The sequence below is a fragment of the Ursus maritimus genome, unplaced genomic scaffold, assembly GCF_017311325.1.
Source record: "Ursus maritimus isolate PB19 unplaced genomic scaffold, ASM1731132v1 scaffold_3, whole genome shotgun sequence".
Lineage (NCBI taxonomy): Eukaryota > Metazoa > Chordata > Mammalia > Carnivora > Ursidae > Ursus > Ursus maritimus.
Window position 1 is genome coordinate 66,046,141 of NW_024425563.1, and position 8,726 is coordinate 66,054,866.

The window sequence follows — 8,726 nt, forward strand, 5'->3', positions numbered from 1 at the left end:
TGGAAAGCTTTTTCCTTAATTTTTCTTGCATGAATGAAATTGGTAATGTCATTTTAGAATTGTCACAAGATACAGAGAAGTCTAGGATATTCAGTCAGGAATTTGATGAGTGATGTCTAATAGTATTCCTACGAGCTTGTGGATGAAGGTGTGAGAATAGGGTTCCACACATCCCCCTTTGTTTCATTTGGAGCTTTTTGACCTTTACTTCTGTTAGACATTGGGATTCAATGTAGGATTTCATTTGAAATATCGATTTCCCTGCCTTTAAAGTTTGATAACAGTGATCTAGATTTTGTATGATATTGGCAATTTCTCCTAAATACTACCAAGTAAGTTAGGTTTTGCTTTCTGTCCAGATTCAGGGTATAGCCACTACATACTGTGAAAATTATAAACATTTTTTTTCTAAATTTGCTGAGTCTTTGTCATCTTTATATTTGTGACCATGATGTTAGGGAATTGGACAGATTCTTAAAGAGCATCTACTTCTACCACTTCATTTTGCAGTTGAAGAAATAAACCCAAAACACTTATGACCTGTCCCCAAGGTCACATAGGCCAGAAGCAAGAAAAGCTTCTATTCCAGTACTCGTTCCACTGCATTGAACTTTCTCTTTTGGGGATTCTACTTCAATCCAGAATAAAGAATAGTTATTAGAAAATGGTATAAAGGAAGGGATGAGAACAAATAGCACTGAAGAAGAAATTCGTTCAAAAAAATTTTGAGTAGCTACTATGTATCAGGCACTACATTTACTGAAATTAAGCTGTTAGCTTACATACAAAATCTATATGTGTTCTATACAGTGTTAATACATTGTTATATATATATATAAATATATATAGATGGTTCCTGGCCTTTGGGTTAAAACAAATTGTTTTAGTGGACATTGGTTTCAACTCGGCCACCCACAATACATTGCCCCTTACGTTGATAACAATACCCAGATTTCCTTATGGGTAATTACCACCACCACCTCCCCACCATCCCCCTCCAGTCTTCATGAAGCCAAGAATTAAGGTCCCCTGTTCAGCCCAAGCCAAAAGAATGAAAGCCTATGGCCAATTCTAGGCCCATTAAATTCTTTTCTCAGACTTTCTATCTCAGAGATAAAAAGATGGGAAAAACTGTCAGAATTAATTCCTGCTTCTGAGACTCTTCTCCCTACCAGGGCATCTTGGGTTCTATCTTTTTTAAATTTGGCACTTCAGCATCATCTTTGATTTTCTTAACTCTCTTCCATTAAAGTCCCTTTTAAGTTAAGTTGGTTTCTGTCACTTACAACCAGTTAACCCCAATTGGTATCTATGTTTCTGAAAGATTCTGCAATTCTTTATTGGATATGACAACACAAACTCCTACAGAAGAACAGGACCTATGAAAACTTAGGCTCTGTATCTCAAAGTCCAAAACCTGAGTCACTGTACTGAGGTATGGTGACCCTAACCCTCAAGTGAAACTTAGCTCTTTGTTACATGAACCAAGCTTGATACCAGAAGACCTGCTACATAATAAATATAATTCCCTTCCCTCAATCATCCTCTCCCTTTTTGCTTGGAGGCAACTTCCTAAGAAGCCATACTGGGCCTCTTAGGACTGTGAAGCACTGCCTTTCTTTTCCCCCAGTCTTCATTTTGATCTGCTGAAGTACTATTGCACTGATGCTCTTGGAGTGCTGTTGACCTTGCTCGCTTGCTGATTGCTTTTAGTGATTCTTTTCAGTGATTGATGGAATGAATGGACAGTAATGAAAACAGAGTTGGTTCACTTTATCTTAGCAGGATTAAAGGCTGAAAACAAATCTAATTTTCTTTATGGGAAGGAGAAGTAGAAACAAAAGATTTTGATCATCTTAAAGTAACATGAAAAGAAGACTGAAGGAATTAATATGGTAAAAGGAAAGAAGCGTAACTGTTAGATTCCTAATGGAAGAACTGGTGGTGCTCTAATGTCCTTGTTAACAATAAATGCCATTTGCATACCAGGCATGGTATACATACATACAAGCCCACAGATTCTCCAGATAAATTTGTGATCTAAGTTGGGGGGGAAAAGACATGTGGGAAATGTAAAAACTATCATGGGAAAATTGAAGAGATTAGAATAAGAGCTTTGGACAGTGTAATTGGAGATCTTTCCCTTTCCGCAGTACCTCTATAAAATCAGAAGAGTTTAGTTCATAGGAAATTAAAGATACATAGAAAGTTCTTGAGTTCTTTGAGTTGTTTTTCTGCCAACAGTGATGAATATGAAGGATTAATTTTAAAACTAGTATAACAGAATGTTAGATATTTGAAAATATATTTTAAATTAAAATTCCAACCCTATTAATACTTGAATGCAAATTACAAGTGCCTGGGACTGTGGTAGGCCCAGTTATAGAAGGATGAACTGTACAAGGATATTCTTTGTCCTGTGACATTTTCCCTGAAGGAATAAATAGGTGGTTCAATCTACAGGTAGAGAGAAAGGTGGCAGAATAGCCCATTGTAGTATCATTGCATTACTGTAATTGTAGTTTATATGTCAATGACTTAATCTCTAGGCCTCTGTTTTACAACTGAAAAATGGGGATGTATCAGCCCCTGCCCACCTATAAATGCCTCTAAGGAAACTAGAAAATGCCACCCTTTCCTTCAGCAGAATGTAGCCCCACAAGCTTGGCAAGTGGAGCATAGGCTGGATATCAGCCACCACACTTTCTTTTGCTGGGTTCTCTTGTACAAAGTACAATTTAGATAGTTGTATGTAGCAGCCTTGGTCTGAGTTCTTGGTTGCCTGCAACAAAGACCAACCCTAAATATCTTAAGTCAAAGGAGAATTCACTGGCAAGAATTTGGGGCTGTAGGACTATGAGAAAGTGACAAGAGTTAGGGCATCTCTGGCATCAGGACCTTAGTTAACCAAGGTTTCAACTCAGGAGCTGCCTGATTCTTGGGTCTGAGTATCACTTCAATGAATTTGACCTCTGCCTGTGCCCTCTTCCTTTGCATTACTCACTCACTGGGATTTACAGCCCTAGGAGTGGTGTTTGATTGCCTGGTCCCAGGGTGTACCAGGAAGCTATTGAAGGAAGGAATGAAGAAAGAAACAGCCTCCCTCTTCAGAAATGGGAATGGTAGTGAGAAGTGGCCCTTGGTGCCCTCCCACTAAGACTACACACCACTTGAATTATCCCCAAGGGGGGATGCTGTTAGGAAGGTGGGTATGTGTGGATACAGTTGGGTGCTGGATAAATACAAAATCGTAAATGTCTGGTATAGGACTTAGATATTTGTATCTGCTGTTTTTGCTTATATAAGATATTGTCTAGTCCTAGCTCCTATCAGATTCAGAGCCTTCCAAATGACCCTGTCCCCACTCCTTCTTCCTATTAGGAAAGACCACTAGTGCTTGTGGACAGGATTACCAGAATGAGAGAATAATAACAGCGATTCTGGTTTTCAGTACTTGCCCAAGACTCTGCTGTTTTTCCTCTTAGATGTGAATTTTTTATGCCCGCAAGTTTCTTCTGTGTACAAAACTTTTGTAGTCAAGTCTCTGTACAAACTTCTAGCCTAGCACCTAGTCCAGTGGAATTTGTCTTTCTAATGCCATTGTCCATATTATGGAACAACAAACTTCTTTCTTTTGATGGAATGATGTTCATTTATTTAAAAAAAATACTAACACTGTTCTAAGACCTAGTGATGTTCTAAGTTCTAGTTTATCTATTTTTTTAATAAGTAAAACCCTAGATGATCTTATAGATTCCTTGTGTGTTATAGTCTAGTGGTGGAGACAAAAAATAAGTGGACATATTTGTAAATTCTTAAGTATAAACTATGAGGGGAATAATTTTACATAAAAAAAAACAAGGCTCAATAATGAAGGATAGCGAGGGTGAGACCTTAAGAAAGGATGGTCATTAGACTTCTCTGAGGAACACGAGTCATGATCTGAATATTGACAAGAAACCTCTCAGACAGATGGGTGGTGAGATAGAGATCAAGGATGTAGGGAGTAAATTTAGGGTGGGGTTGGGGTGTAAGTGTTTTTTATTATTCAGTATGGGCCAGGCTTAAGCTCTGGTAACAAGTAGCCCCCAAATCGTAGTGTCTTAACACTTAAAAGTTTATTTCTTGCTTATGCAAAGTCTTTTCTCTGGGACAACTATACTCTTTTGGTAACTCAGGTCCACCACATGGACCCCCATCTCCACACATGGCTGTCATGTTCTCCACCAAAATTGAAGAGCAAGGGGGAAGGTTATGCAATGCTTTTCTCCACTGTTAACAGACCATTGACCTGGATTAGTTCACAGCCCTATCTAACTGCAGTAAGCTGGGATGCTGAGGGAGGAGTGGAGAGCTGTGTATTGTGGAGCACTAGTCCCATCTGCATCAATTCAATGTGGGAGTAAGAGGGGAGCTAGAGCATCCCAGGCATAGAGAAGAGAAAGGTCTGGAAATAGGATTATGATTAGCATACTGCAGTACTGTTGGGTTGTTAAGAGATCATGCCACCTTCTGTAGCCATGTAGAAGGTGCACACTTGAAGAATGATACTTGAAGAATTGTTCCAGTTACTGGAATTCAGTGGAAAATCATGTCTTTCATACAAAAATATGGCTTCTAGGACTTCTGGGGAAGATGACAGTAGGAGGATCCTAAGCTCACCTTGTTCCACAGATACACCTAGATAACACCCACATTAGTGTAAGTAACTCAGAAAATGACCTGAAAACAGGCAGAACAGACTCTCCACACTAAATTAGAGAAGAAGCCATATCAAGAAGAGTAGAAAGCAGGAGATGTGGTTGGAAACCAAGCTGACCTGTGAGAATATCCACAGGAGGGGGGGACACTTACAGGCACAGAGAAGGAAGATGAGCAGACCCCACACCAGGCACCCCATGCCAGGGGGACCTGTACTGGGAAGATGAATCCCCATAACATTTGGAGCATTAAAAAATAGAGGTGCTTAACATCATGAGTTCTTACAATCAGTGGGGCTTAACACCTAGAACTTTAAAAATCAGCAGGCTTGGCTCTAGGAAAACCTGAAGTGATAGGAAACTGAATCCTGCCCTTAAAGAGACAGCGTAACAAACAGCCCTGCTGAGATACAGCATAGAAGTGTCAGTTTGAAAAACACTTGGGATATACAGGAGGGAGATTTGTTTACTAATCTCAGACTCTGTGTTGGAGGGGCAGGGATATTGGGAGATTTGTCCAAGAACAGAGTTGGAGGGCGCCATTTCCCTCCCCTACCTTCTAGCCTAGATACATGGACACCTGTGGGAACCAGCACAGTGCCAGAACTCTCTACCTAGCTTGCTAACGGCATACCCTACCCCTGTACTGCTTTATGGACCCATCCCCTCCAACCCAACCTCAGAAAGTGTTCTCCAAAGTGGCTATAGGTCCCCTTCTATAGCATACCTGCTCAAACCTTGCTAGCACAGGATATCACACCGTATGTTCTCCTGTGGCTCCACTCCCTCCAACACAGCCTTGGCAGAAACCAATCCAAAGTGGCTCCACAAGCCTGGCAGTGTGCAAGTAGTCATGATGGGGGCCAGCACCAATCCAAAGTGACTCCTGTCCTGGGGAGAGGAGAGGATAACCATACACACCATTTCTATTGCAGCCCCAACAGTGGGCTGGGGCAGATGTCTGGTATGACTCCAGGCCCTGCCCACTTACAAAAGCTTCTCAGGGGATAACACAGGAAGAGCTCCCTGCAGTTCAGTGTGACTGTAGTTCTGTCAAATGCCTAGTCTGACCCAACGCAAGCCAAAGGCAGCCCCAGACTGGCCCATTAACAACACAGGGATCAACCCCTGCTCACAATAGGTAAAGAGAGCCATTGCAGATGGGACTGAATTGAAGGCAAACACAGCTCAGCCACAGCAGTAGTGCACATGCAACACACACAGGAGATACCCGTGAAGTGCAGGATTCTGGTGAACAGGGGACATTGCACTGCAGGGCACTACAGGACCTCTATTTCATGAAGCCAGTACTTTCAAGAGCAGGAGACATAGCTAACTTACCTAACACATAGAGACAGACCCAGAGAGTGAGACAAAATGAGGAGACAGAGGGATATGTCCCAAATGAAAAAACAGGACAAAATCACAAGAGAGTTAAATGAAATGGAGATAAGTAATGTGCCTGATAGAGAATTTAAAGTAATGGTCATAAATATACTCACTGGACTTGAGAAAAGAGTGAAAGATCTCAGTGAGACCCTCAACAAAGAGATAGAAAACATAAAGAAGAACCAGTCAGAGATGAACTCAATAACTGAAACAAAAAATACACCTAATGGAATAAATAGTAAAGTAGAGGATGCAGAAGGATAGATCAGTAACCTAGGAAGATAGAGTAATGGAAAGCAAACAAGCTGAACAGGAGAGAGAAAAAAATAAAAAATGAAAATAGATTAAGGGAATTCAGTGACACCTTCAAGCATAGCAACATTTGCATTTTAGGGATCCCAGAAGGAGAAGAGTGATAAAAGGGGGCAGAAAATTTATTTGAAGAAATAATAGCTGAAAACTTTCCTAATCTGGTGAAGGAAACAGAGATCCAGACCCAGGAGGCACAGAGAGACCCCAATAAAATTAACCCAAGGAGATCCACACCAAGACACACAGTAATTAAAATGGCAACAATTAGCGATAGAGAATTTTAAAAACGGCAAGAAAAAAGAAAACAGTTACATACAAAGGAAACCCCATAAGGCTATCAGCTGATTTTTCATAGATACATTGCAGGCCAGAAGAGAGTGGCATGATATATTCAAAGTGCTGAAAAAAAAAAAAAAAAAAAAAACCTGCAACCAAGAACACTCTAGCAAATCTATCATTCAGAATAAGCGAGATAAAGAGTTTCTCAAAGTTAAAGGAATTCATCACCACTAAACCAACCTTATAAGAAATGTTAAAATCAACTCTGAGTGGAAAGGAAAGACCATAAACAGGAGTAAGAAAAGTAGGAAGCACAAAAGCAGTAAAATGAAGTATATCTATAAAAATCAGCCAAGGGGTTCACAAAATAAAGGAATATACAGTACAGTACCATATATTTAAAATGTGCAGGGGGCAAAGAAGTAAAAATTTAGTGCTTGTAGAATGGGTTCAAACTTAAGTGACCATCAACTTAATATAGACATATATCAATAAGATGTTATAAAAAACTAATGGTAACCACAAATCAAAAAGTGGAAAAGAAATGCAAAAAATAAAGAACAAGGAATCCAAGTATATCACTAAAGAAAGCCAGGAAACTGTGAGAGAAGAGAGCAAGAGAAGAACTACAAAAACAATCATGTAACAAGTAACAAAATGGGAGGGGAGTTAAGATGGCAGAGGAATAGGGGACCCCTTTTTCAGCCGGTCCCCTGAGTCGAGTTGGATAGGTACCAGACCAGCCTGAACATCTACGGAATCAGCCTGAGACGCAGGAAGATACATCTGGATATCTACAAATGAACATCTCCAGTGCTGAGTATTGAGGTACGAAGCAGGGAGCCGTGAAACCGCGCACAGATATTGGAAGATAAACGGAAGGGGGAGGGAGCCGCCGCGATCGATCGGGCGCTGGGAAGTGGTAGCCACCTGCACAGGGGAGTGGGCGGACTCGCGGACCGCACCCGCGAGAGAGCAGACTGAGACCGTGAGCCAGGGAACGCGCGCTCGACCAGACTGAAAACCGGAGCTCTGGTGCGCTCACTGGAACCAGACTGAGACTGGGAGCTCTGGGAGCACGAGGGGGTGGCTGGCGGCTGGCGGTGTTAGAAACACAAAGGACAGAGACACGCCGGCCCTGGAAGTGAGGGCGGGGACGCCGGGTGTGGGCGCACATCCCAGGATGCTGCAGGGTTGAGCAGCACCAACAGAATCAGAGTTAAAGTGGCCAGAACATCAGTGGAGAACGGTCCGCGATCCCTCTGTTCTGAGACAGAGGCTGAGATTCGACCACTGCTGCTCTGACTCTCAGAAGAGGCACAGCAAACCACCAGGGAAAGCCTCCAGAGAACAAAAGACTGGAAATACCGGCTCACAGTGTGCCCATCCCCATCCCGCCTTGCAGGGGACAGGGAGACTCTACCCAAACAGGGTTGCCTGAGTATCGGCGTGGCAGGCCCCTCCCCCAGAAGGCAGGCTGAAAAATCAAGAAGCCCACATCCCTAAGATCCCTATAAAACAAGGGCACACGGCCTGGGTCCCGGTCAATAATTTGGGCTCTGGACAACCCCGCAACCTCTCCTCATCAGAATGACGAGAAGAAGAAATCCCCCCCAGCAAAGAAAAGACAATGAGTCTGTGGCCTCTGCCACAGAACTAGTGGATATGGATATAACCAAATTATCAGAAATGGAATTCAGAGTAACAATGGTCAAGATGATGTGTAGACTTGAAAAAGGTATTAACGAAAATGTTAATGAGAATATAGAATCCTAAGGGCGGAAATGAGAGCAAATCTGACAGAAATTAAAAATTCTATGAGCCAAATGCAGTCAAAACTAGAGGCTCTGACGGACAGGGTCAATGAGGCAGAAGAACGTATCAGCGAATTGGAGGATGGGTTAGTAGAAGACAAAGCTAGAATAGAATCTGCACTCAAAAAAATCCACACTCAGGAATGTAGGTTACAGGAGATTACTGATTCAATGAAACGTTCCAATGTCAGAATCATCTGCATCCCCGAGGGGGTGGAGAAAAACAGAGGTC